The sequence below is a fragment of the Ceratotherium simum genome, chromosome 4 (assembly GCF_057802395.1).
Source record: "Ceratotherium simum simum isolate JZ-2026a chromosome 4, ASM5780239v1, whole genome shotgun sequence".
NCBI classification, from domain to species: Eukaryota; Metazoa; Chordata; class Mammalia; order Perissodactyla; family Rhinocerotidae; genus Ceratotherium; species Ceratotherium simum.
In genome coordinates this window covers 52,364,484-52,391,492 of record NC_141903.1, presented here as the reverse complement: position 1 = coordinate 52,391,492, position 27,009 = coordinate 52,364,484, and the positions used below count along the sequence as shown (strand labels likewise).

At 37.5% G+C, this 27,009-nt stretch overlaps 1 long non-coding RNA gene across 1 annotated transcript in view; it reads right to left on the bottom strand.

Annotated features, from left to right (window-relative positions):
• The window catches only part of LOC147917292 (uncharacterized), a 98,702-nt gene extending 85,954 nt beyond the window's left edge, over positions 1-12,748 (bottom strand). The window contains exons 1-2 of the long non-coding RNA XR_015552082.1: positions 12,661-12,748; positions 9,015-9,073 (exon numbers count right to left, since the gene is read on the bottom strand). This is a non-coding gene — a long non-coding RNA (uncharacterized LOC147917292). The remainder of the gene's footprint in view (positions 1-9,014; positions 9,074-12,660) is intronic.
• Between the last annotated feature and the right edge of the window lie 14,261 nt (positions 12,749-27,009).

Sequence of the window (27,009 nt, the reverse complement as noted above, 5' to 3'; positions counted from 1 at the left end):
TTTTGGTTTTGATTGATTGTTTTTTAAAATTATTTAATGCTAGGACTTTGTCTTGATAGTTGAGAGTAACATAATGAAAAATAATTCTAATTAATAATTCGAAGTAATAGAACAGTAATGACTGGGTTTGTCACAGAAGGACTAAATGATTTACTCTGTTGTCTGTGTGTATGTTGGTGCCTGTATTGGAGAAAGCACTATGCATTTGGGATTCACCTACTCCCAAATGAAAGTGTTAAAACAGGTGGTCTCAGATGGACTTTAAGGGATTAAAAATAAACCTAAAGCCATTACTCTGTCTCTGACTTTTCTAATAATTTACTAATCAACTAATTATGATGTCAGATTTATTTTGGTAACTTTCTGAACCTTTTATAATAAGTCATTGCATAAATATTCTCTATCACATCATAACTTAAAGATAAGACCATACATACATGCCACATTAAGTGGTGCTAAGCATGTTTGATGTTGGGTGGGCAGGCTAAAAATTATGGCTAGATTTCATTTCTTTTTGTTTTCTAACAAATATATTCATTAATTATGAATATGGGTATAAATTATTTTAAGGAGTTAATTTAAAACTAATGCAGTTATTCACACAGTAAAGGAAGACTAGTTCTTTGGCAGCTCTGCTGCATCAAGAAAAAGGATATCTTTTTGACAATATAATACATTTAGACTATAGATTGCAATGCAAGATTACATTATGCAAAGTGTTTTGAAAATACTTTTTTTGTTGTTTTAAATGAAGGCTCTCATAAAAATGATTTCTTTAACTATTTTTTGAGGGTGACATATATAAAAAAGTTTATAGTCTTAAAATTTATAAAATATCTTGAGAACTTGGTACATTTACAAGTGGACAAATTTATCTAAAGTTTTAAAAACTTAGAGATAAGAGAAGATCTTTTAATCGAAATATAAGCATGCTACTACTAAATTTCATGACTAAGTTATCAAATATTGTTTTTTTATATGAAATTTAAATGGAACATATGTTTAGACAATCAAAATTAAATCCTTGATAAGTCAAAGAATTTTAAATTATGCATACTATTAACAAATGATTTCCTCATTCTTAGTAATTTTTATGTGTTTTTGTTAAACTATACTTACTACTTGAACTGATCTTTTGTCTTTTGTTTTCATTTTTCTGACAGCTGCTTCAGGTTGGAAGGAATATCTTTATTTGGGGGCACGCCAGCTCATTTTTCTCACTTCAGATTCATCATTATGACTTCTTGAGGCCAGATCCAATTTTGATGTAACCATGAACCTGCCCATCTCTCAACTTTGGAGCACAAATGATCACTAATATGGTCTGCATAAAATCATCTGCCTCTAGTCTGACAGCCATGAGTAGAGCCTGGGGGGCAAAAAAAGCCACAGCCTTAAATCTCTTCACTCAGAAATTACCAAGAAGATGAAAAAAAAATTGATGAAAAGGACTAAAGCAAGCCAACAACAACAACAAAAAAACAAAAAACAAACAAAACCCATCTTATTTCATCATGGAAACAAATATTCCCATATGTGAACCCAAGAAAATATTCAGCAATTAAGCTAGTAAATTATAAATTGATTTATCATTTGGGAAGGTGAAAGTATAGAGATAGGAGGTATGTCTAGCCAGAATTACTCAGCATTTCAAAATACGTAGACAAAAAGAAAACTGAACAACCAGAGGAGCATTGCAGCAACGAACAGTATCAGGACAGAATGTTGCTGTTTGCAGAAAGAGAGGACGTTTGCCATCTTGTGTACACCCTCAAAGCCATAATGGAGTAACAGCATTGTCATCAGTCGCTTGAAAAGTTTCTGCATTCAATCCTTCACCCCATATTGGTTGAGCAAGGGGGGAGGTCAGTTCTTACTGATTACTTCTCAATGCACTTCTAATATTTGCACTGTCACTTCCATTCAGGGTAACGATGTGTGCTGTTATTTGCACAGATGGTCCCACGAGTTTTGAGACCACAACAAGCAGTTTCTTACAGGAATCCAAAAAGGAAACATTTAAGAATTCTCTAACATCGGTTTCTCATTCTTCTATAAAAATCAGTTATCTAATAAAAAATGGACCTGTCTCAGATTTAAAAAACAACTATGGAATAATAATGAAAAAGCATCAGTGTGGTCAAATCAATGAAAAAGGGATCAATAGTTTTTTAATGAAGATCATTTTATATCATTAACAGTCAAGAAGTCAGAGTGAACTGTACACTAAACATTTGTGTTGAACATTTATTTGTTCTCTTAATTAAAAAAATCATTTGTAATTTGTATTTGACATATAACCTTTTTTATAGCCATTTATCTATGCTTCATGGGAAAATGTACCAGACAAACAAACAGCATTTTCAGTTTATTTTTCTAAATAAATGTGTTGTTTGTATTATTTGTAGTCGCTTATTTTGTTCTCATTTCCTGGAAGATAGGTTTCCTATGGTTCATAGGCAAGCTGTTGTCATATTAATTCAGAACTAATGGAAGACTGAAATTTCAAATATTTTTGTGGTATAAAATTGTGCTTTCTATTTCCTAAACTCTGAAGGAGAAATGATATATTTTTCACCATGATTTTCTTGTCAAGGGTTATTTTAATATTGTAGTTATACTAACTATATGAAGTTAGTTTTAATATGGGGGGACATTGCTGGAAAACAGAAAGTTTATATATTGTATCAGTAAGGATTTTCCCTGAGTTCTCTTCCTAGAAATCTGCTCCAGAAGGAGATGAAAATTAAATAGATGTTCTTAGGCCATTAATCATACCTAATGAGTCCTTATTAGCCCCACCCAGAGGTCTGCTGAGAACAACCATCAATGTATATAAAAATGACTAGGCGATCATACTGCAGCAAAAATGGAACTCTCAGTCAACAAGGGCTTAGTGAGTGCCTACAAAGTTGATCCTTACTCGAGGCTCATCAGCTGGAGTCAGTATTTATGATTGTTGCTACCACCAATAAGTAGTTTGAAGCTTAAACAAGTTATTTTTTTCCTTTTTTATTAAGGTATAATTGACATAACATTATGTTAGTTTCAGGTGTACAACGGAATGATTTGATATTTGTAGATATTGCAAAATGATCACCACAATAAATCCAGTTAACATCTGTCACCAGACATAGCTATAAATTTTTTTTCTTGTGATGAGAAGTTTCAAGACCCACTCTCCTAGCTACTTTCAAACATACAATACAATATTATTAACTATAGTTGTAGGGCCCGTGACCCTCTGGAGTGCCACCGGGGAGAGCACAAAGATGGTGTTAGCTCTCCGAGGTCTCTGGAAAGGATAACAATCAGCCCTTGGATGTGTGTTTAATTAGAAGCCTGCCCTTCAGGTGCAGCTATGATGCTAGGCTAATAGGCCTCTTTTACAGAAAGACTGAGCTCTGGGTCTGTTGCCTCTTGCTGTGCCCCAAGGGTGGTAGCTGTTTCAGAACTGTTTCTCCCTTGGTTACAGGCCTATGGGACCCATGGGAGTAAGCTCCACTGGCCACCAGAGCCAGGCCATGTAGAGGCATCCCTGGGTGGCAGCCGCAAAAATTGGGGTGCCAAACAAGGGTATAAGCTCTCTCCTAGGACATACGGACAAACTGCAGCAAGGCAGAGGGCAAGTGCAAAGATTGAGACCACCGGCCTCCATTCCCCTCCATAGCCCCTAGTTGTGTGCCAGACCAGAAACCTGCCCCAACAAGAAAATAGGCCTCTTTCTCAGAAAGACTGGATGTGTGTTTCAGTCTGCTGTCTCTGCACCACTCTGGGGGTGGTAGTCTGCCAAGAACTGTCTCTCAGATTGTCACAGTCCTCTGGGACCCAGGATCTCAAGTCCCCCTGACCTCCAGAGCTAGGTGATCAAGGGACATCCCCTGGGTGGCAGCCACAAAAACCAGGGCACCAGGCACATGTAAAAGCTCCCCACTGGGAGATACCAGCACTCTAGAGTGTGGCAGAGGGAGAGCATACAGATGGCACCCTCCGGGAAGAAAAAGGAAAAAAAAGGCCTAGTGTTTAAAAAAACAGATGGCGCCTGTTGGCTAGAAGGAGGCAGAGGGAGGGCCAAAGATGGTGCCCACCAGCCAGCAGGCCCCTAGATGCCTTCTAAATTAGATGCCTGCCTCTCAGGCTGACGCTTTAAGATTGGCAAATGAGCCTCAGTCACATAAAGTCTGGGTGTTTCTGGATCGACTCTCTTGGCGCTCAGCCCTGGACCAGGTGGGCCTGTGGGTCAGCCCTTGAAGAACTGTTCCTCAGTTCATTATAGTCTTGAAGGTCTTGTGGACATTGGTTTTCAAAGCTAGATGTTTTGAGGGGTTGTTTCTCAGGTGCAGGTCTTAAAAGTTGGAGTGCCCAATGTGGGGTTCAAGCCTTTCACTGCTCAAGGAGAAGCTCAGAGTTGAGTTCCCTCCCCACTGTTGTTCACCACACAGGGAGAGCGGTTTACGGTGAGATTGTGTCCCAGTCTCTCCTACCCTTAGGATGTAAGCCTTCTCTTGTTAGCCTGCTGCCTAGGAGTTGCTCAGTTTTTAGTTTTTATCGGAGAAAGTTGTTCTATATGTAGCTGCAGATTCAGTGTGTCCATGGGAGGAGGTGAACCCAGGATTCTCCTACCTCACTATCTTGAACAGAAACCCCCAACAACCTCAAACAAATTATTTTTAACAATTAAAAGGGTAGGTGGTTAGGTTTATTCCCAGACTATGATTTGAAACCAAATTCCCGTTATACTGTTCTGCACACTTAAATTGATTTACTTTCTGCAATCTCTCTTGGTAGTACTTAGAGTATCCTATAACATAATGTAGAAAATTAGTTTGTCACGCATAATTTGAACTCCTGAAAACTAAGACATTATACATGAAAATAATCCAGCTAGGAATCAAATTGCCAGGTCCTGTGAGATGTTAGGCATTGAAGTATGCTTGCCTGGACTTAGTCAAATTCTTTTAAAATCCTTGCTGATTGCCTCAAGCTGTGAATTATTTGAAATCATAAATAGGAAAGTCAACTTTTCCCCAAACATCTAACAATAAAATCCATCAAGAATAAATGATAAAAAATTATAGTTTTTCATTTTTTTGAATGTACTCATCAATAAGCAGTACTATATCTGCTGTTGTCTATGGAGAGCCCCTATAAGATTTTGCAAGGATGTGACATTATCAGGCCTGCTCTTCAGCAGGATAACTCTGGTAGTAATTTGTAAAGTGAACTAGAGTGAGGCTGGTGGAGAGGGGTGCAAACCAGAAAAAAAAATCTAAAATTTTCCTTGAATTTAGTTTACTCTCTTCAACTTTAATTACATTTACTTTCTAAATTATTTCACTTGCCCATCACTTTATCTTCTTTTGTCCTCCTCAGATTTTAAACTTACCCTTTGCTATCTTCATGATTCAAGATACTTTTACAAAATCTGTTAAACAATCTTCAGTTCCCATTGGGAAGTACTACTTACAGAGTTTTGGAATTGAGAATGCCAATGTAGGTAATCTCTGCTTCCTGACATTTGCTTTTAGAGAGCAGGTATATTACCTTTATATGCAACTCCAACTCTCTCCTTGCTGGCCCCTGTTCACATAATTATCAGGTTTATCTACATGGGTAAGATGATTCTCTTTATTTACTGAGTGCCCACTCTGGAACATGAACTGTGCTGGGCACTGGGAAGAAATGGGTGAGAAAAAAAGACACAGGTCCTATTTTGATGGAATTTAAAATCTAGTTGGAGAGAAATACATTAAACATGTAATTTCACTAGTAAGAAAAAATTACAACGGTGCTATTTCTATGAAGAAAGGTATATGGTGTGCTGAGACCATATATCCAGTGGATCTAACTCAGTGGAGGAAGTAAACTTTGAGCTGAGATCTAAAGGGTCACTAGTAGGTAAATGGGGCAAAACCATGTGCAAAGCAGTGTAAAGGGGAAAGAGAATAGGATATCAGAAGACCTGAAAACAGGGCTAATTAGATTGGAGCAGAGTAAAGAGGGTAGCACAGAGAAAACTGGTGAGATGGAAGCCGGATCTTACCTAATCTATATCTTAGGTAAAGCAGAAAACAAAACAAACAGCTATGAGGAGTAAAAACAGTAAGTATACAGAAATAACAGATGTAATAGCAAGCCTATTTGGTGTAACAAATGTAAGTAGGCTTAATTCCTGAAAAGACTAAGATCAGCCTCCCCTCACTCTTCCCCCATCCCACAAAGGATTTACTTCCACTCCCAAAGTAATGCAGACAGTTATGCAACAAAACAGTGGGTTAAAGCATACCTGACTGAATTCAAACTATAAGGAAAAAGGGGTCAAAATGAATATCAAAGAGAGCGGAATTACAAATAAAAAATTGCATTGGGAGCATTTTTTTATTGATATAAGGTATATTTCTCAATGAAGATACAAAAAATGCATTCAGTAGGCATCTGTGAATTCATAAAGACTTGAGCAATTACAAGTAGGCTAAAAACAAACATTTAGAAATATGTTGAAACCAATTTCTGTAAAGCCAGGTTTGCCTATATGTTTCAGAAAACAAAGTAACAAATAAGAGGCTGTTTAAATACGGCATGGCAACTCCCTGAAATCCTCAGGGATCTGCTCTGACATCCTTAGAATATGACCTTTGTCATCGTGGTGCAAATAGAACTCCAGACATCACAGGCACGTTCCAGGCAGCAGGATGAGGAGAGAGCTCTCCTCCTCCTTTTTTAAGGGAACTTACTGAAAAATGTTCACACAACATTTTGGTATATTTTTCATTGTTCAAACTGGCCACATCAGCATAAGGAGGATTCACGAATGTAGTCCTTTGCCTGGGCACATTGCCTCACTGAATAAACTTGGTATTCTGACACGAAAGAGGATGAGAAGAATGAATGATGGCATACATACCTGTATCATTCTGCCACAAGACTTTAAAAATGTAGTACCAATTCGTCATGACCTGGATTGATTATTGAGGATTTTAGACACTAAATTATACGGAAACCTGAGGGAATAAAATTTCCAACTTGTAATTTCAAGAGCAAAATAATACAGTGAAGTCATATCATGTGAACATTTAACGTTTTATGGATTCTACTACATTTTATAGATGATATAGGGAATTTTCACAGGACGGTTTGACTCTATGGGCTTTCATACCTCATCATTACGATATTCTAATGTATTGGTAAATACAATTTATCAATGACTCACTTGGGCACATTTTAGTAGGGTGTTTTATCAATTGTTTTTGGGGAAAAAAGGAGTATTGGAATTGTCTAACGTCTTTTTACTCAACCCAAGTTTGGGGGAATATCTTATGCTGATTCTGTGAAAGCATCCTTTACATTTTTTTGGTTTGGGCATAGCTAAGAGAGGATTGTTCACTGGGAGTGGTGACAAGATCCAGGTATTCCAGAGGCTTTGATAGAGGAAACCATACACAAAATACATAAAATTAAAAAATAAATATGTAAGCAAGTAGATTTATGGTCTCCCATAGAAAATGCAGTTCCTCACAATTACTTGCACTTACCTAACCACACTCAGTGGTTTCTTTGGTCCTGTGCCAATAACAGCTAAACATATTTGAGATTTAGAAGTGAAAAATAGCATACATTATGGCATGCAGTGTGGTCCATCAGGGCGAGAGTAGTCCACACTTTTCAAGACAGTTCAGTCTTTTTAATCATAAAATACAGTTAATCCATGAAGGACTAATTTAACCAGATGAGCTTCCTATAGCATGGGAACATATGCTCCATAAGCTCTCTTTTAATTTCTCTAGGGAAGTATCTAAATATTTCAAAAGTGTTTATTCTTTATTATCCAACGTGCAGATTGAATCTGCACTTTGCTAACTGGATATATTCTCTGAATATTTTCTATGTTTCTATAATGGATGCAAATAAAATATGGAGTAAATTTTTTTTATGAAACATGAAAATGAGGCTGCATAAGTGAATAACATTTAGTGCATTGACAACAATTCCTTTGAAAGATTAGCAAGAAGGAAATATGCAATATTTTACCATAATCCAAAGAAGTATTCTTAATATTTTGACTTAGAATACTTAGAAATCTAGGGAAAGGAACTTGGAGCATGCAATGAGGAAGGTATACAGCATATTACATTACCTTAAATTCAAGTTTTCACTTTATTTTAAAGTATATGTTTAATTCATTATTATAAATTTATTTTTATAAAAATAAAAATTATAAATTATAAAAATAAAAATAATACACATAAGACAAAGTCCTCATTTATCACTATTTGTCACCCCAACCCTTCTCCAAAGAGGGTGTATACCATACCATAACTTTTGATATAGATATAAATACCAATAGAAAAATATATTATTGGTGTGTCTATGTATATGAGTATATATGTGCTTTATATTTAGTGGCATCATAATATATACAATGTTCTACCATCTGAATTTGTTCTACTCAAGAATAAATCTTGGAGATCTTTCCACATTGTTATTGTATCTCATGGTAATTCTCTATAGACTTTAACGACTCATTTCTTAGTTATTGGATGTTTAGGTTATTTCTTTTTTGCTCATACAATCAATACTGTGTGCAGCACCAGTATGGGTGATTTCCTGTGTACATGTGTACCCTCTAAGGTGGAAATGGAGATCAATTCTTTTTTTATAATACACAAGGCCAACGTTATAGCATTTAGAAAAGCTACAGATTTTTAAATTTTATTATTATTTGGTACTAGTAGTAGCGGCGTGTGAAAAATCTCTTTTTCATATCAGGAAATTCTACTCAGTTAAGAGGAAATGAAACTAAGAACAAAGTAGAACCTAGATTTGGGAAGTAATAGGAGATTTCACTGGAGAAGTGCCATTTGGGAAGGTAATTATTATTTTCCAAAAGTACAGGCATAGGCATTAGTTTAGGAAACATGAGGATAGAAGATAAATATATTTCAAAAAGCAAAAAATGCTCCTTAATTATGCTTACAAAACATTGGAAACTGCTATATTTGTTAAATAGTACTTACTGTGGGGTTGCAGTTAACGTTGGGGCTTCCTTTTAAATATGCCATCAAGATTCTCTTTTCTGGAATGAAATCATGCTTTTGAGATACAACAGTTGTTCGATTATAGTCTAAAATGTGAGATGTGTTCTGTGAGACAATTTATGATCACTCTGTTGTAGTCACAAAATTGCCTCCCTTAGAAATCATCGTTTTCAACAGGAGAATGTACATAGTAATTAATGAAAAACAAACAAACCTATCCACTTAGGTAGCCTAACACTTCTTTTAAATGAAAATATATATCTATTTGAATTTAAAATGCCAGAAGATTCTATTTGTACATTTAAAATACTAATGTTCTCCCAAATAATGACTACATATTTTATTATATTATCATGCTATCATTATATTATCATGAATAATTAACAAATGGTTGAGAAATTAAAACCATCTAATTTTCTCAGACAAAAATTCACACTAATCTCTCCCCCCCACGAAAAAAAAAGGAAAAGTAAACCTCTAAACTGCTACTTCAAAGCATTTGAGGGGAGACTAAGAAGCATGCTGAAGTAGAAATGGCTTCTGCCCACAGATTTTCTTTTGCATATGTATTTTCTTCAGCATGTGTGATATAAACTGGACACTCAAATGCTTTCCTGAGTAAAATAATGTCATTTTAATGAGAAAATTAGCAAAGTAAAAAGCAAAAGAGAGAAGGAGTAAAAAGGTTGTTTTCAGTCGAGATTTAAGAAGCAGTCTCCCTTTTTGTGAGGAAGCTCTTTTAGATTTAAATCTTTCAAAGCAGAAAAGATCTATCGACATTACCTGCTGGGAATACTGGCCGAGATAACCTAGATACTGTATTAAATTACCAAAGGACACCCTAAAGTATTCCCTCTTAGTCTTTTCTGGAGGCGGGTTACCCCAGCCTGATGGAAACTTCAACTTCCCTACAAGTCTCCATATAATTCAAAACTTTCAGGCTGCCGGTAATTTTTAATGCAAACTCATAACCCTTGAATTTAGGATAGATCCAATTAATGTCTTGCTATGGACTATTCTTCATTACTCATTCAACAAATATTGAGTGGATATTATATTCCAAATTTGCACTGCTTAAGCATAAAATTTAACTTGGAGCTTTCTGGAAGTCAGGGCAAAACTGAAAAATATCGAGTTGTATACCTCGTTAGAAAGAGGACAAATTGTTGAGAAATTAAATAAAATCCAGGAGCTTAACAGTGAAATACTGTGCATTTCAGTGAAAGACGTTTTGTGAGTTAGTAAGCTAGTAAAGTCTGTTTGTTTCTTATTTTTCCAAGACCAAAATTTGGAATAACTAGAAGACTGGATGTGAAAGCCAATCTTCTGTATAAGCCAAATTTGTGTTGCTTGGGAGTTCCCAAATCCTCTAGATTTTTTTTCTCACCCTAAATAACCTCACTCTTTACACCTACGCATTGTGGGATAAACCAGCTCCTTCCCACAGTCTCTGCGGAGTGTCTCTTTCTCTGGGCTCCCAGCTGCTCCACTTGCCTGTTTCCACTGATCTCTTCATTCTGCATCTTGCCCACTGAACCTGATGTCCTCCTCTGTACCGTTTCTCCTCAGGATGAGCACCACCCCCATTCTCTTCTTGCCAAAGCACAAACAACATAAGGCTTTTCCAAGTCTAGCACATTTTACTGCAACTAAGGAGTAGCAGTGGAGGATTATAGTCTAGCTCAAGTGCCAGCACTCATTTTAATTTGTATATTAGATAAAATTAACCTCAAATTTCACGTTTTGTATTATACAATGGGGATTTCTCTTTGGTTACATCCCAGTTCTCTTCTCCTCTTTACCCCCCTTTTCAAATTACAGCCATCTCCTCAGCAGATCCCGCTTCAGGACCATTAGGCTCCCTTTCTAGCTGCCTTCAATCAACAATTACTGTCATTTTCTTATGCAGAGCAGTTTACCGTTAAGACTTCCTTTTGCAAAGCCAAGAAAACTATTTGAGATATTTTCTTCAATAAATACCCATCTATACTAAGCTTCCCACTAAAGGCTAGAAATTAAGACTGTGCTTGTTAACCCAATGAAATTCTTAGGCACCTGGTAGGATGGCAGTAGAAATATTTATTTTCACTTGTTCAAAAAAACTACTCAGAAGTGGTGGGAAGAGAAGTGATGATTTTGTTGTCGAGGTTTTGTTTGTGTGTTTTGTTTTCCTCCTATTACATCAGCACTCTTCTAAATAAATTTTTATGAATGAATTTATGCCCTCTTGTGGTGAGATGATTAACCTTGTTTTTGTTTTTTGCTTTTTATTCCTGTGTTTTATTTGATGAAAAAAATGTATTGAAGATCTGTGGTCTATTCTGGTCATATTAATAGCTTAAATTATGATGTTTACTGGGAGTGACAAAGACACAATAACCTAATGTTTATACAATTCTGTTAATGAGGTGGGACAGAAATCATTTGAGAGAATACAGTATGTTCAATTACATTAGAAGTATATTAATTACACAAGAAACAAATCTGTTAGAATTCTAAGAATCTATGCTATGATTCCTATAAAATTAACTAACGGATTCAACAAATATTTAATCAGTGTCTACTAGGCCAAGGCACCATTCTAAGAACTGGGATACCATAATGCATAGAAAGCAACAGTCCTTGCATTCTAATGTGAGTAGGCAGATGATAAGTAAACACAAATTTAACAATAAATATAGAATATGTCTAATGTCAATAAGAAATTTAGAGAAAAATATAGCAATGTAAGGGGAATAGGAAATGATGGAGGTTGGGAAAGTCCAGGTTGTGAAAATGCTCTTTTATATACAGCAGTTGGACAAGGCTTCTTTGATAAGGTGACATTTGAACAGAGACCCAAAGGGACTTTGGGAGCCACCCTTGTGTAATCTGTGAGAAGAGCATTTCAGGAAGGGGAAGAGAATGAATGAAGGCCCTGGATCAGGAAGATGCGTCAAGTGTCTGAGGAAAAGTCATTTAGCTTAGGGAGTGAGTGAGGGATGAGTGATGAGAGATGAGGTAAAGATGTAGTAGGGGTTTGTCAGGTTTGGTAGACTCTTATTGTGATTTTAGGACTTTGGATTTTACTCTGAGTAAAATGAGACATTATTATAGGGATTATATTGGGAGGAGAAGTCAAGATGGCGGCGTAGGCAGACTCTGAATGAACTTACCTCCTCTCACGGACACAGCAAATTTACAACTACTCATGGAAAAATTACCCCTGAGACAGAACTGAAAACTGGATAAGAGGAACTCCTGCAACAAACAACAATCCTAATTGAGGTGGAAGAGGCAGAAATTCCCTTCTAGAGAGAAAAAAATGCCACCTTCACAAGCCGCAGTGCTTCACTGCCACCGGGGAGCAGCCCGAAGGTCCACAGCCCTCCCAGTGGAGCAGGGCCCTGAGCTGGGGAGCATCCCCACTGTAGGCATTTTTTGGATCCAGCACAATTGAGACAAGTGCCATAATATCTGACTTTGCCTGCTATTAAAACATTGGGGCGTACCCCCAGAAAAGCTGGTTCACAAAGAAATTAAAACTGGCTCTTAAAGGGCACACACACAAATTCACCCATTTTAGAAAGCAACCTAAAATCACCAGAAAGAAAGGTGCACAGTGCTTTGGTGAAAAGAGACTCACCTGATAGGTTCTGGGTGCATCTTGGTGAGAGGTGAGACCTCTCCAGGGACTGCGACATTGGCAGTGGCCATTGTTGTGGCCTGGTGTGGGTGTGCTGACACAGACGCTGGCAGACGCCATTGGAGTTCTCCCTGGGGCCTGCTAGCCCAGGGTTTGCCCCACCCACTAGAGCTCCGATTTAATCCAGCTCAGCCAGGGACTGGCCCCACCCAACAACAAGCCCTCAGGCAACTTGTGGGCCTGCTAAGTCAGCTGCCAGGTGGAGAGTGTGGGGCAGTGGTTCAGTGTGTGGGGCTCCCACCTTGGAGAGATGGGGTCCACTTCAGGAGGTTGGGGTGCACACATGGGGCAGGACTGTGTTGACTGTATGTGTGGACCTCTGGGCGGCAGGGCTTGTCAGCTGCAGAAGACTTGTGCTTCTCAAAGACCCACATAGGGGGTTTGCCCCACCTTCCAAAGCCTGAAACAATTGGGTGCTCCAATGCCTGAGGCCAGCACCACACAGCTGCAATCCTCAGAGAACTGACAAGAGACTTAAAGGCTGGAGGCTTATAGCAATTTTAAGCCCTTGAGCCTAACAACCAGCCACACTGGGGGCCTACTCACTTAAAAGAAATACTGAAACACAAATGTGCTATTAGAACTTGCAGTCAACTGTGCTGGGGCTCCCCACACCGAATAAAGAGACTGAAGGGCCCATAACAACTACAAGCAACTGAGCATTGCAACAGCTGGCCAGGAGCATAGCTCAGCCTCCCTGGGCACCTGCAGGGAGAGCAACCATGCCACAACAGAAGGACACACGTAACCCACATAGGGGTCGCTCCTGGAACATTCAGAACTGAGGGAAGCACACTGTGTGCTTCATAAGGCATCACTTATATGAGGTCACCTCTCCGAGACCAGGAGACATAGCTGACCTACGTAATACATAGACATAGGTTAAGAGGCAAAATGAGGAGGCAAAGGAATACATTCCAAGTAAGGGAACAGGACAAAACCCAGAAAAGGAATTAAGTGAAACAGAAATGAGCAACCTAACCAACAGAGAGTTCAAACAAAGAGTGTTAAGGATGCTAACTGATCTTGGGAGAAGAATGCATGAACTCAGTGAGACTGTCAACAAAGAAATGGAAGATATAAAAAAGAACCAATCAGAAATGAAGAATACAATACTGGAAATGAAAAATTCACTAGAGTGACTCAAAAGCAGAGTAGAGGATACAGAACAGATCTGTGAGCTGGAGAAAAGACTAGAAGAAATCACCCAAGCTGAACAGGTAAAAGAAAAAAGAATTAAAAAGAGTCAGGACAGTCTAAGGGACCTCTGGGACAACATCAAGTGCACTAACATCTGTGTTATAGGTGTCTAAGAAGGAGGAGAGCAAGACGAAGCATAATTCTCTGCTTATTTCTATTTGAAGAAATAATAGATGAAAACTTCCCTAACCTAAAGGAGGAAACAGACATCCAGGTACAGGAAGCACAGAAAGCACCTAACAAGATAAACCCAAAGAGGCCCACACCAAGACACATCATGATTAAATGTCCAGAATTAAAGATAAAGAGAGAATCCTAAAAGCTGCAAGAGAAAGAGAAGTTACATACAAAGGAAACACCATAAGGCTATCGGCTGATTTCTCAGCAGAAACCTTAGAGGCTAGAAGAGAGTGGCATGATATATTTAAAGTGCTAAAAGGAAAAAAACCTACAGCCAAGAATACTCTACCCAGCAAGGTTATCATTCAAAATGGAAGGAGAGATAAAAAGTTTCCCTGACAAGCAAAAATTAAAGACATTTGTCACCAAGAAACCAGTATTACAAGAAATCCTAAAGGGACTTATTTAAGGGGAAAAGACAAGACCACAAATAGGAAAAATTATCTATTTCCATGATAAGAAGGTAATGGATACAAATGCACACAAAAAAGGTTAGAGATGATATTGAAAACATAAAATGTCTGAGGAGGGGAGTTAAAGAGTAGAGCTTTCAGACAGAGGACAAACTAAAGAGACCATCAACAATATAGATTCCTATATACGTAAGTTACTGTATATGGACCCCATGGTAATCACAAACCAGAAACCTATACTAAATACACAAAACATTAAGAGAAAGGAACCCAAACATAATACTAAAGAAAGCCATCAAATCACAAGGGAAGAGAGCAAGAGAAGAAGGGAGGTACAGAGAAGGACTACTAAAACATCGGGGGAAAAAAGTTAAAAAATGGCAGTAAGTACATACTTATCGATAGCTGCTTTAAACCTCAATGGACTAAATGCTCCAATTAAAAGGCATAGGGTGGTTGACTGGATAAAAAAACAAGACCCACATACATGCTGCATACAAGAGACACACTTCAGATCTAATGACACTCACACACTGAAAGTGAAGGGACTGAAAAAGATACTCCATGCAAATGGCAATGAAAAGAAAGCAGGGGTAGCAATACTCATAGGAGACAAAATAGACTTTAAAACAAAAACTGTAAAAACAGACAAAGAAGGGCATTACATAACGATCAAGGGGTAATCCAACAAGAGGATAATAACACTTGTAAATATCTATGCATCCAACGTAGGAGCACCTAAATATATAAAGCAATTATTAACAGACATAAAAAGAGAAATAGTCAGTAACACAATAATACTAGGGGACTTTAACACCCCAGTTACACCAGTGGATAGATCATCCAAACAGAAGATCAATAAGGAAACAGTGACCTTAAATGACACACTAGAACAGATGGACCTAGTAGATATATACAGAACATTCCACCCAAAAACCAAAGAATACACGTTCTTTTCAAATGCACATGGAACATTCTGCAGGACTGATCACATATTAGGCCACAAAACAAGTCTCCATAAATGTAAGAAGACTGAAATAATTCCAAGCATCTTTTCTGACCACAGCAGTGTGAAACTAGAAATCAACTATAGGAAGAAAATCAGAAAAGCCACAAATATAGCAGACATTAAACAAAATGCTACTGAACAACAATTGGGTCAAAGAAGAAATCAAAGGAGAAATAAAAAAATACCTAGAGACAAATGAAAACAAAAATACAACATGCCACATGGAACATTCTCCAGGATTGATCACATATTAGGCCACAAAACAAGTCTCCATAAATTTAAGAAGATTGAAATAATACCAAGCATCTTTTCTGACCACAATGGTATGAAACTAGAAATCAACTATAGAAAGAAAATCAGAAAAGCCACAAATACGTGGAGATTAAACAAAATGCTACTGAACAATGACTGGGTCAATGAAGAAATCAAAAAAGAAATCAAAAAATACCTGGAGACAAATGAAAATGAAAATACAACAGGCAAGAATTTATGGGATACAGCAAAAGGGGTTCTAAGAGGGAAGTTTATAGCAATACAGGCCTATCTCAAAAAACAAGAAAAATCTCAAATAAACAATCCAACAGTGCACCTAAACTAACAGGAAAAAGAAGAACAAACAAAGCCCAAAATCAGTAGAAGAAGGGAAATAATAAAAATCAGAGCAGAAATAAATGAAATAGAGACTAAAAACACAATAGAAAAAATTAATAAAACCAAGAGCTCGTTCTTTGAAAAGATAAACAAAATTGACAAACCTTTAGCTAGACTCACCAAGAAAAAAAGAGAGAAGTCTTAAATAAGTAAAATCAGAAATGAAAGAGGAGAAATTACAATGGACACCTCAGAAAAGCAAAAGATTTTAAAAGAATACTATGAAAAGCTATATGCCAACAAATTCGACAATCTGGAAGAAATGGATAAATTCTTAGAATCATACAACCTTCCAAAACTGGATAAGAAGAAATAGAGAATTTGAATAGACCAATCACCAGTAAGGAGATCGAAACAGTAATCAAAAACCTGCCCAAAAGTAACAGTCCAGGACCAGACAGCTGCCCTGGTGAATTCTACCAAACATTCAAAGAAGACTTAATACCTATCCTTCTCAAACTCTTCCAAAAAATTGAGGACTGGGGGAAGCTCCCTAACTCATTCTACAAAGCCGACATTACCGTGATACCAAAACCGGACAAGGACAGCACAAAAAAAGAAAATTATAAGCTAATATCACTGATGAACATCAATGCAAAAATCCTCAAGAAAATACTAGCAAATCACATACAACAATACATTAAAAAGATTATACACCATGATCAGGCGGGATTTATTCCAGGCATGCAGGGATGGTTCAACAGCTGCAAATCAATCAACGTGATACACCACATTAATAAAATGAAGAATAAAAATCATATAATCATCTCAATAGATGCAGAGAAAACATTTGACGAGACACAGCATCCATTGGATAAAAACTCTGAATAAAATGGGTATAGAAGAAAAGTACCTCAACATAATAAAGGCCATATATGAAAAACCCACAGCTAATATCATCCTCAATGGTGAAAAACTGAAAGCTATACCTCTAAGAACAGGAACCAGACAAGGATGCCCACTCTCACCACTCCATTTAACATAGTATTGGAAGTCCTAGTCAGAGCAATCAGGCAAGAAAAAGAAATAAAAGGGATCCAAATTGGAAAGGAAGAAGTGAAACTGTCACTCTTTGCAGATGACATGATTTTATATGTAGAAAACTCTAAAGAATCCACCAAAAAACTTTTACAAGCAATAAACGAATACAATAAAGTTGCAGGATACAAAATCAACATACAAAAATAAGTTGCATTTCCATACACTAACAAGGAAGTAGCAGAAAGAGAAATTAAGAATACAATCCCATTTACAATTGCAACAAAAAGAATAAAATACCTAGGAATAAACTTAACCAAAGAGGTGAAAGATCTGTACACTGAAAACTATAAAACTATTGCTGAAAGAAATTGAAGAAGACACAAACAAATGGAAAGATATTCCGTGGTCTTGGATTAGAAGAATTAACATAGTTAAGATGTCCATACTTCCTAAAGCAATCTATAGATTCAATGCAATCCCTATCAAATTTCCAACAACATTTTTTCATAGAAATAGAACAAAGAATCCTAAAATTTATATGGAACAACAAAAGACCCCAAATAGCTAAAGGAATCCTGAGAAAAAAGAACAAAGCTGGAGGTATCACACTCCCTGATTTCAAAATATACTACAAAGCTATAGTAACCAAAACAGCATGGTACTGGCACAAAAACAGACACACAGATCAATGGAATAGAATCGAAAGCCCAGAAATAAACCCACACATCTATAGACAGCTAATCTTCGACAAAGGACCAAGAGCATACAGTGGAGAAAGGAAAGTGTCTTCAACAAACGGTGATGGGAGAACTGGACAGCTACATGCAAAAAAATGAAAGTAGAACATTACCTTACACCATACACAAAAATGAACTCCAAATGGATTAAAGACTTGAATGTAAGACCTGAAACTATGAAACTTCTAGAAGAAACATAGGCAGTAAGCTCTTCAACATCAGTCTTAGCAACATATTTTCAAGCACCATGTTTGACCAGGCAAGAGAAACAATAGAAAAAATAAACAAATGGGACTACATCAAACTAAAAAGCTTCTGCACAGCAAAGGAAACCATCAACAAAACGAAAAGACAACCTAACAATTGGGAGAAGATATTTGCAAACCATACATCTGATAAGGGGTTAATCTCCAAAATATATAAAGAACTCATGCATCTCAACAACAAAAAAACTAACAAGCCAATTACAAAATGGGCAAAAGACCTGAACAGACTTTTCTCCAAAGAAGATATACAGGTGGCCAACAGGCACATGAAAAGATGTTCAACATCATTAACTAGCAGAGAAATGCAAATCAAAACTACAATGAGATATCACCTCATGCCCGTGAGAATGGCTATAATTAACAAGACAGGAAACAACAAGTGTTGGAGAGGATGTGGAGAGAAGAGAACTGTCATGCACTGCTGGCGGGAGTGCAAACTGGTGCAGCCAATATGGAAAACAGTATGGAGATTCCTCAAAAAATTAAGGATAGAACTACCATACGATCCAGCTATTCCACTGCTGGGTATTTATCCAAAGAATATGAAAACACCAATGTGTAAAGATACATGCACCCCTGTGTTCATTGCAGCGTTATTCACAATAGCCAAGACTTGGAAGCAACCTAGGTGTCCATCAAGGGACGAATGGATAAAGAAGATGTGGTATATATACACAATGGACTACTACTCAGCCATAAGAAAAGATGAAATCCAGCCACTTGTGACAACACGGATGGACATTGAGGGTATTATGCAAAGTGAAATAAGTCAGAAGGAGAAAATCAAATACCGTATCATCTCACTCATTAAGTAGTAGACAATAACAACAACAAACAAACACGTAGAGACAGAGATTGGATTGGTGGTTACCAGAGGGGAAGCGGGGAGGGAGGAGGGCAAAAGGGATAATTAGGCACATGTGGGTGGTGATGGATTGTAATTAGTCTTTGGATGGTGAACATGAGAACATGATGTCATCCATGTAGAAATAGAAGTATAATGATGTACAACTGAAATTTATACAATGTTATAAGCCAATGTTACTGCAATAAACAAAAAATTAAAAAATGTAGGGATTATATCTGAGAAGTGGCAAAATCTAAGGAGCAAGATGATTTATCTTTTTAAAAGATCACTCTGACATATGGATATGCAGATGACTCTTGGGACACAGTTCGAAGCCAAGAGACAGTTTGGTAGACTACTGGAGTAATCCTGAAGAGAGAAGACATTGTCTTGTGCCAAGGTTGATCGCAGCAGAGGTGGTGAGAAGTACTCAGTGTTGGGATATATTTTGAAAGTTTAGCCAATAGCATTTGCTTGCAGATTGATAGATATGGGTTATGAGAAAAATAGAGGTGTCAAGATTAACTCCAAGTATTTGTTTTTTGGGGTTCTGAGCAAACGGAATAATGAAATTGCTATTTATTCAGGTAGGTAAGACTGAAGTAGAAGGAACAGCAGGTTTGAAAGGGGGAATCAGGATTTGGTTTAGGATATGTTAAGACTGAGATGCATAATAGATATCCTAGTGGATATGTCAAGAGAGGCAGCTAGAGTTCCAAGATCTAGGATGGGGATATACATTTGTGAGTCATCGTAATACAGAGGATGAGATCATCTAGGGAGGGAGTATAAATAGAGCAGTTCAAAGATGGAGCACTGGGCACTCCAGTATCTAGAAGTCAAGAAAATGAGGAAGAAACAACAAAGAAATATGTAAAGGTTGGGCTAGTAAAATAGAAGAATATTAAGAGAAGTGAAAAATGACAAAGAAGTATATTTTAAGAGGTCAAATCCCAAATGACATGAAGATGACTCTACTCATTCCAGAAAAAAAGCATAGTGGCCAATCAAAAGGCTATCTACTGGGGCAGGCCCAGTGGCACAAATGGTTAAGTGCGCGCTCTCTGCTGTGGCGGCCTGGGGTTCGCTGGTTCGGATCCCGGGCACGCACCAACGCACCACTTGTTAAGCCATGCTGTGGTGACATCCCATATAAAGTAGAGCACGGATGTTAGCCCAGGGCCAGTCTTCCTCAGCAAAAAAGAGGAGGATTGGCATCAGATGTTAGCTCAGGGCTGGTCTTCCTCACAAAAAAAAAAAAAAAAAGGCTATCTACTTATATCCTGTATGCTCACTTGTGTGTTAGGAGGAAGTTAGCTTCTCATAGGTAAGACCACAAGAATAGACTACATGTGGTAATCATGATGGCCCTTATTCCATATGCCTGTGGAATAGTGATGCTGGACTGGGACTATGATCTAGTAAGTAATCATTTTAAAATTCCTCAGCTTCACCAAACCCCAACCAATTCAATTCAAGTGATATTTATGAGATACTCGATTCTGAGTCACATTATACTTATGTTGGAAGAGTAAAAGGCAGACATCCAGTTTGCCCATATTGCTGTTAAATCTGAAGCAGAGACTCTATCATTCAACTTAAAAGAAGCAACCAAACATGATTTATTATAAAAGGCAAAGTAGGAAGGAACAAAAAAAAAGCACCCAGTAATTGATGGTTGGGGTGATGCTGCCCAGAGACCAAAGTCCTCTTTGCTGGGTTGATGTTTGTGGTACTCATCTGCACAGCGGGAAAGCTTAGGAGTAATTGATAAAATTAGTAAAAGTGGAGTGTCAGGTTCAGAGCTTAGGGCCTCAAATGAAGAGTTGTCTGATTGATTTGGGTAAAAACTTGAGGACAGTATGTGAATGGAGTGGGTTGTAAGGATCCTTTACCAGGGTGGGATTGATAAGGATCAATCAAGCTTCTTTGTTGGAACAACCTTGAGGAACTCAACCACGCTGCTTTGGTGCTCATTCTCCTTCCAGGCCCTATATATAGTGCTGCCTTTCCTGAGCCCATCTTTCTATCCCAGTTAGTCCCCTTTTTTCCTATACAAAACTTCTAGGTGTCAGGCTGGTTAGGGCAGTGCTCAGCTGGTTCAGGCATGGTCAAATCTTCCTCCTGCTTCCCTACAATTGGTGAGATTGGAAGTATTGAGTAAGACTGCTGTTCTGAGTACTGCATAGGGAATTATCTAGGATATGAGCAGCAGAAAGCCATGAAGTTACTGAGAAAGAAGAATACACTTCCAAATGTAAGTGTCCGTGGTTCCAGGATTCCCTCCAGCTCTCTCAGCAATGCTTACTACTGATCTCAAGGGAGACTGCAAGGAAATAAGTTTGTTTGGTTTAACTTTACCGTCACTACTGGTAAGCAATAAGGAAATATTCTGAGTCTTGAGTACTGAGAACACTATATTCATATGGGAAATGCATCTGGTATTAATTACATTTCAAGAATTGGGAGATAATCGTGGGACCATCGTCAGGATGATAGATAATGGAAGAGGTTAATGTATTTCCCATCTTTCTATTTAGTTTTTTGAACTCGTAGTTCAAGTTTCTTCTTACGTTAAAATCTCACAGAAGAACATTACAGATATTGTTAATCATATAGCAAAGACATATGGAGATGATTAAAGGGTTAGATAGCAAAACCAATACAAAAAGAATTGCACACGATTTAATTTAGAGAAGGAACAGGTTAGAGACAAATCGACAAATAATTTTCAGATGTGTGAATAATCCTTACAAAAAAGACTATTGAAGAGTTAGTTTCCATGAGGGACAAAGTAAAAAGAAATTGGCATAATTAAGCTTTATTAAATAGATTTTTGAAAAAAGGAAAAATCTTCCCAGTGGTATGTACTGTACTAAACATTGGTCTATTGATTTTTCTTCAGTCTTGCATGGATTCTTTTTCCGTGTGGTTTCTCCCATCTAGAAATAGGAGGATCAGTTGTGGACATTTATGTTCTGTTCCTGTTCAGAGTGATTACATTAATAATAAGCATAGCAAGGAAAAATAAAATCTGATAAAATAGAAAGAATGTTCATGTGTGTGACTCCCAAAAAACTCCAAAAATTAACAGAACAAATTTTAAATTTTCAAAATTGGGTATTGATTTTATAATTAAGTAAATTTTCAAAATAATATTCAATTTGTAGAAAATTTTAATCCAAGACAATGTTATGGCTGGTTTGATGACCGCTGGCTAGTCATCAATTTGAATTTTATAGACAGTGAGGTACCTGCTAAGTGTAGAAAATATCACAAAATCTATCATGAAAACTAGTTGGAGCCAAAGCACACAATTTGAGCATCCCTCTGGCTGCCTCTTAAAATAATATTTGACCAAACTCATCACCCTGGAATCCCAAATGCAGAGTTTTGGGCATGAAAATAATAGGCTCTTGTCTAATGGTTTTCCAAATAATTGACCTTTCCATCGCCTTGTTCCTTGAGGAGCTATTCTCAGGTTTTTCTAGTGATGCTTCCACTTCTGTGCTGCTTTCACAGCCCACGTGTGTATCTTTGATGATCGTGCACTAACCAAATACAAGGAATGGTCTTGGGAACGTTGTTGTCAAAAATACTTCTTAAATTTCTATTTCTGAGGTGGAAAGTGTTTCTATTTTGCCTAACAGTTGTAATTAACAGGTAAAAATGAATGTTTTTAGTAGTTCAACACTTAAAATCTGCAAAGAGGAAATAATTGAATCCATTAAACGCATCATTTTTACTGTCAAATATAAAGGTGATATATACAGGAGGTCTGTTAAAGGCTAAGAATGAAAACAGATCAACGTAATTTTCTCATTTTGGAAGTTCTCTGGGTGAGCTTTTAACATATGAAAATGAACCTCTACTACGACAGACCACAAAAAACCCACTGTATTCTTATTTATTCGCATTTAGCTTAATACGTGGTTTATAGAGCTGGATTGCCTGGGATGAAATCCTGGCTTTAATCACTTGCTAGTTTTGTGATCTTGGGCAAGATATTTAACCTTCAGTTTTATCATCTGTAAAATAGGCATGATAATTACATGTAGTTTATGTTATTTGAATTAATTCAGTTAAGACATGTACACACTTAGACTACATTGTCTGGCATGTTCTAAGTGCTTAATACATATTAGCTAAAAATGTGTAAATATTTTTTACAAAATATAGAAAAATTTAAGTTGGACTAAACTTGGTGTAAAATATCCTTTTGTTAATAGAAGTCAAGGGTAAACCCATACACTGGTCTAAGACCACACCTCTTCAGGCCTTCTATGCCTATCATTCCAGCCATAAAGAAGTCTTCACACAGTAAGTCCTGCATTTCCAGGCCTCCTTTCCTCAATCAACAGAGGTCAAGATGGTGAACCAGACACCCACCCCTCCTTACTTCCCTACATTCACAGCCTGGCTGTCTCTATTTGGCTTAAATCCAGAACAAGTCATTTCATTAAACCCTCTAGTCCCCTTTATATAGTTACCACCAGGAACCTCAGGCTTCCCGGTCATTGTCACCCCACTCACTCTAATCATCCTTTCCACCTGCTATTCTATCCCTTTCTCAAACTTTTTCTTAACTTCCAAAACCCTTCTGCAGTGTTCTCTGGAACTCACAATCCATTATCAGCACAATACAACGCATCCCCAAACTCTTATCTGAACATGACTTCACTTTCTAGCTCTTAAAAAATCTAGGCTCTTCCTTAAAGATTTTCCTTCCCCTGCAGCTTTCCTTCCCCTGCTTTTTCATCCCTAACTGTCTTATCACTAGGCTTTAAGGTAAAGTTGTTGTCATCTAAACTCTTCGTGGTTGTTTTCAGACCATTTCACACCATTCTCTTGTGCCCCTAAGTACCCCCACCACCTAGATTTGAATCTCATGATTAATTACCCACTACCTCTCATTGTTTCTGCCATTTGCCTATGTCTTGGTCATTCTCTCTTCATTTTTCAGGGATTTTAGCTCCCAGCTCTTTGTCATTATCTTCAACACCTTCCCTGTCTTACTTTGTGGCAATGTAAGTATTCACATAGACGAATCTTCCAGTACCTGGCCCCCTCAATTTTTTGAGCACCTCTCCTCTTGACCTCCATCTTTCCTAGCTATTCCCTAGTATAGAGAAGGAATACAATTCCTTTACGCTCTAGGTCCTTTTGGCTGGTCTAAGAATTAAATTGACATGAAACAGAATAACAGGAGAAAATCAAAGTTTAATAATATGTATATATGAGAGAAACCCAGGAAAACTGAGTAACTCACCAGAATGGCTGAAGCTACCACCTTAAATACCATCTTTAGCTAAAGACAAAGGAGGATGTTGGGGGTAGTGGTTTGAGACTTCAAAGGGGAAGAAGACAATTTACAGGGAAATGGAAATGCAAATGTTTGTTAAACAAGTGTTTGCTGGGCTGTCTATAGAAAATGTGACCAGAGAGACAGAACTTTGATAAAAATGAATTTACTGGTGCCCTTCTGTTTATCACACCTAGAATTATCTATGGCAATAGCTCCTTTCTGGGACAGGCCTTTCTATCTTAAATTCTTTTAGGCAGTTAGGGGGAAGGTCCAAGTCTTTCAGGGTCTTCTGTTCTTAAGAATAATCAAGCCAAAGAGACAAATTTTGGGGTGGCCAATTCTAATCACCCACACTAGCCATACTCTAGACCTTATTATTACCAAAAACTGCATTATTCATTATCTTCATTTCCTGCATTTCACTTTGAATATCTCTTCTATTTCTCTGGATCTTCCTTTAGTATCCCTTTCCTCATTCCAACAACCCATTCACTTACTTCAATCAATTGAGATCATAGTCATTCACACTCTTAACCTCTTTACCCATCTTACATAGCTTAAATTTCTTCTTTAATCATTACAGGCACCACTTTTGATAAACTCTCAACTCCCTTGACCTTCTTTTGCTTCATTAGATAGCTGGGCTCGACTACAGTTATTGTTAAATCTAACTCTTCAAATACTTCACATATATATCCATGAAGTTGGATAGGACTGGAAAGAACTCAGAACTGTACTCTTCCATCCCACTATAAATTCCTGAACAAGAGCAAATGAGTTATTAGTGCTTTCTGGAAATCATACTCTACTTCACTCTTCCACTAAGGTTATATCTTCTCCTTTCTCCTCAAATCATTAATATGTCTCCTCTCATCCTCATTTTCAGCTGATGACTTTGAGTTCTACTTCACTATGAACATCGAAGCTACCAGAAGAAAACTTTCACAGACTCCCACCCCTAGTTTTACACAACTATAAGTATCTATACCTACGTACTCTGCCTTCCCATCTGTTATCATAGATGATCCATCTGTGCTTATGTCTAAAGCTAATTCCTCTACTTATGCATTTAAGTACATTCTGCCTCATCTACTTAAAGGATATCAGCCCAGCAACTATCTCCTCTCTGTCCAATATCATTATTTTGTTTTTCTTATCTTGAATCATTCCCACAAGCAAAAAACGGGCTTTTATGTCTCATGCAAAAAAACAAAAAAAGGGGGCTGCCTGGTGGCACAGTAGTTAAGTGTGCACGCTCCGCTGTGGCAGCCCCGAGTTCGCAGGTTCAGATCCCAGGCGCGCACCGATGCACTGCTTATTATGCCATGCTGTGGCAGCGTCCCATATAAAGTAGAGGAAGATGGGAATGGATGCTAGCCCAGGGCCAGTCTTCCCCAAGAAAAAAGGGGAGGATTGGCATCAGATGTTAGCTCAGGGCTGGTCCTCCTCACAAAAAAAAGAAAAGAAAAGAAAAAGGCAAAACTATGGAGACAGTAAAAATATCAGTAGTTGTTAAGGGTTTGGGGGGCGATAATGAATAGGTGGAGCACAGAGGAATTTTAAGGCAGTGAATACACTATGTGATACTGTGATGATGGATACATGTCATTATACATTTGTCCAAACCCATAGGATGTACAACAGGAGTGAAACCTAATGGACTTTGTGTGGTTGTGATGTGTCAATGTAGGTCATCGATTGCAACAAATGCACAAATCATAAGTGTTTAACTTGATGAGTGTGATAAATGTACAACCTTGTCAAGATATATAACATTTCCATCACTCCAGAAATTCCCATGTGTCCTTAACACTCAATCTCCACTCACCCAAGAAGGATCACTTTTCTGACTTTTTTCACAATAGATTAGTTTTGACTCTTCTACAAGTTCATATAAATAGAATCACCAAGTACATACTCTTCTATGTCCAACTTCTTTTCCTCAGCATGTCTGTGAGATTCAACCATGTTGTTTTATGCATAAGTAATTTGTTCCTTTTTGTTGCTGAGTAATATTCCATAACACAACTATACCGCAATCAATTAGCTTATCCATTTTTCTGTTGATGGTCATTTGGGTTGTTTTGAGATTTTAGCTGTATATCTATGCATATTTTGTTCAAGTCTTTTTGTGAACATACATTTTCATTTCTCTTGTTTTTTTTGTTTGTTTTTTTTTTTGGTGAGGAAGATCATCCCTGAGCTAACATCCATGCCAATCCTCCTCTTTTTTTTGTTTTTTTTTGCTGAGGAAGACTGGCCCTGAGCTAACATCCATGCCAATCTTCCTCCACTTTATGTGGGACACCACACCACAGTATGGCCTGACAAGCAGTGCGTTGGTGCGCGCCTGGGATCCGAACCTGGGCCACCAGGAGCAGAGTGCATGCACTTAACCTCTACGCCACGGGGATGGCCCCCATTTTCATTTCTCTTGGATAAAGTTCTAGGATTGGAATTTATGGCTCTTAAAATAGGTGTATATTTAACTCTTAAAGAAACTATAGTTTCTTTAAAATACAGCCAGCTGGGATATAGTCAAGATCTTTTCCCCTCTTCCCCAATATTAATACCTACTTGTTTCAACATCACTTGTTTTAAAGATTTTACTTTCATTCACATTGAATTACCTTGACTCAATTGACTTTATATGTATGGATCCATTTCTGTATCTTTTCTGTTCCATTGATCTATTTACCT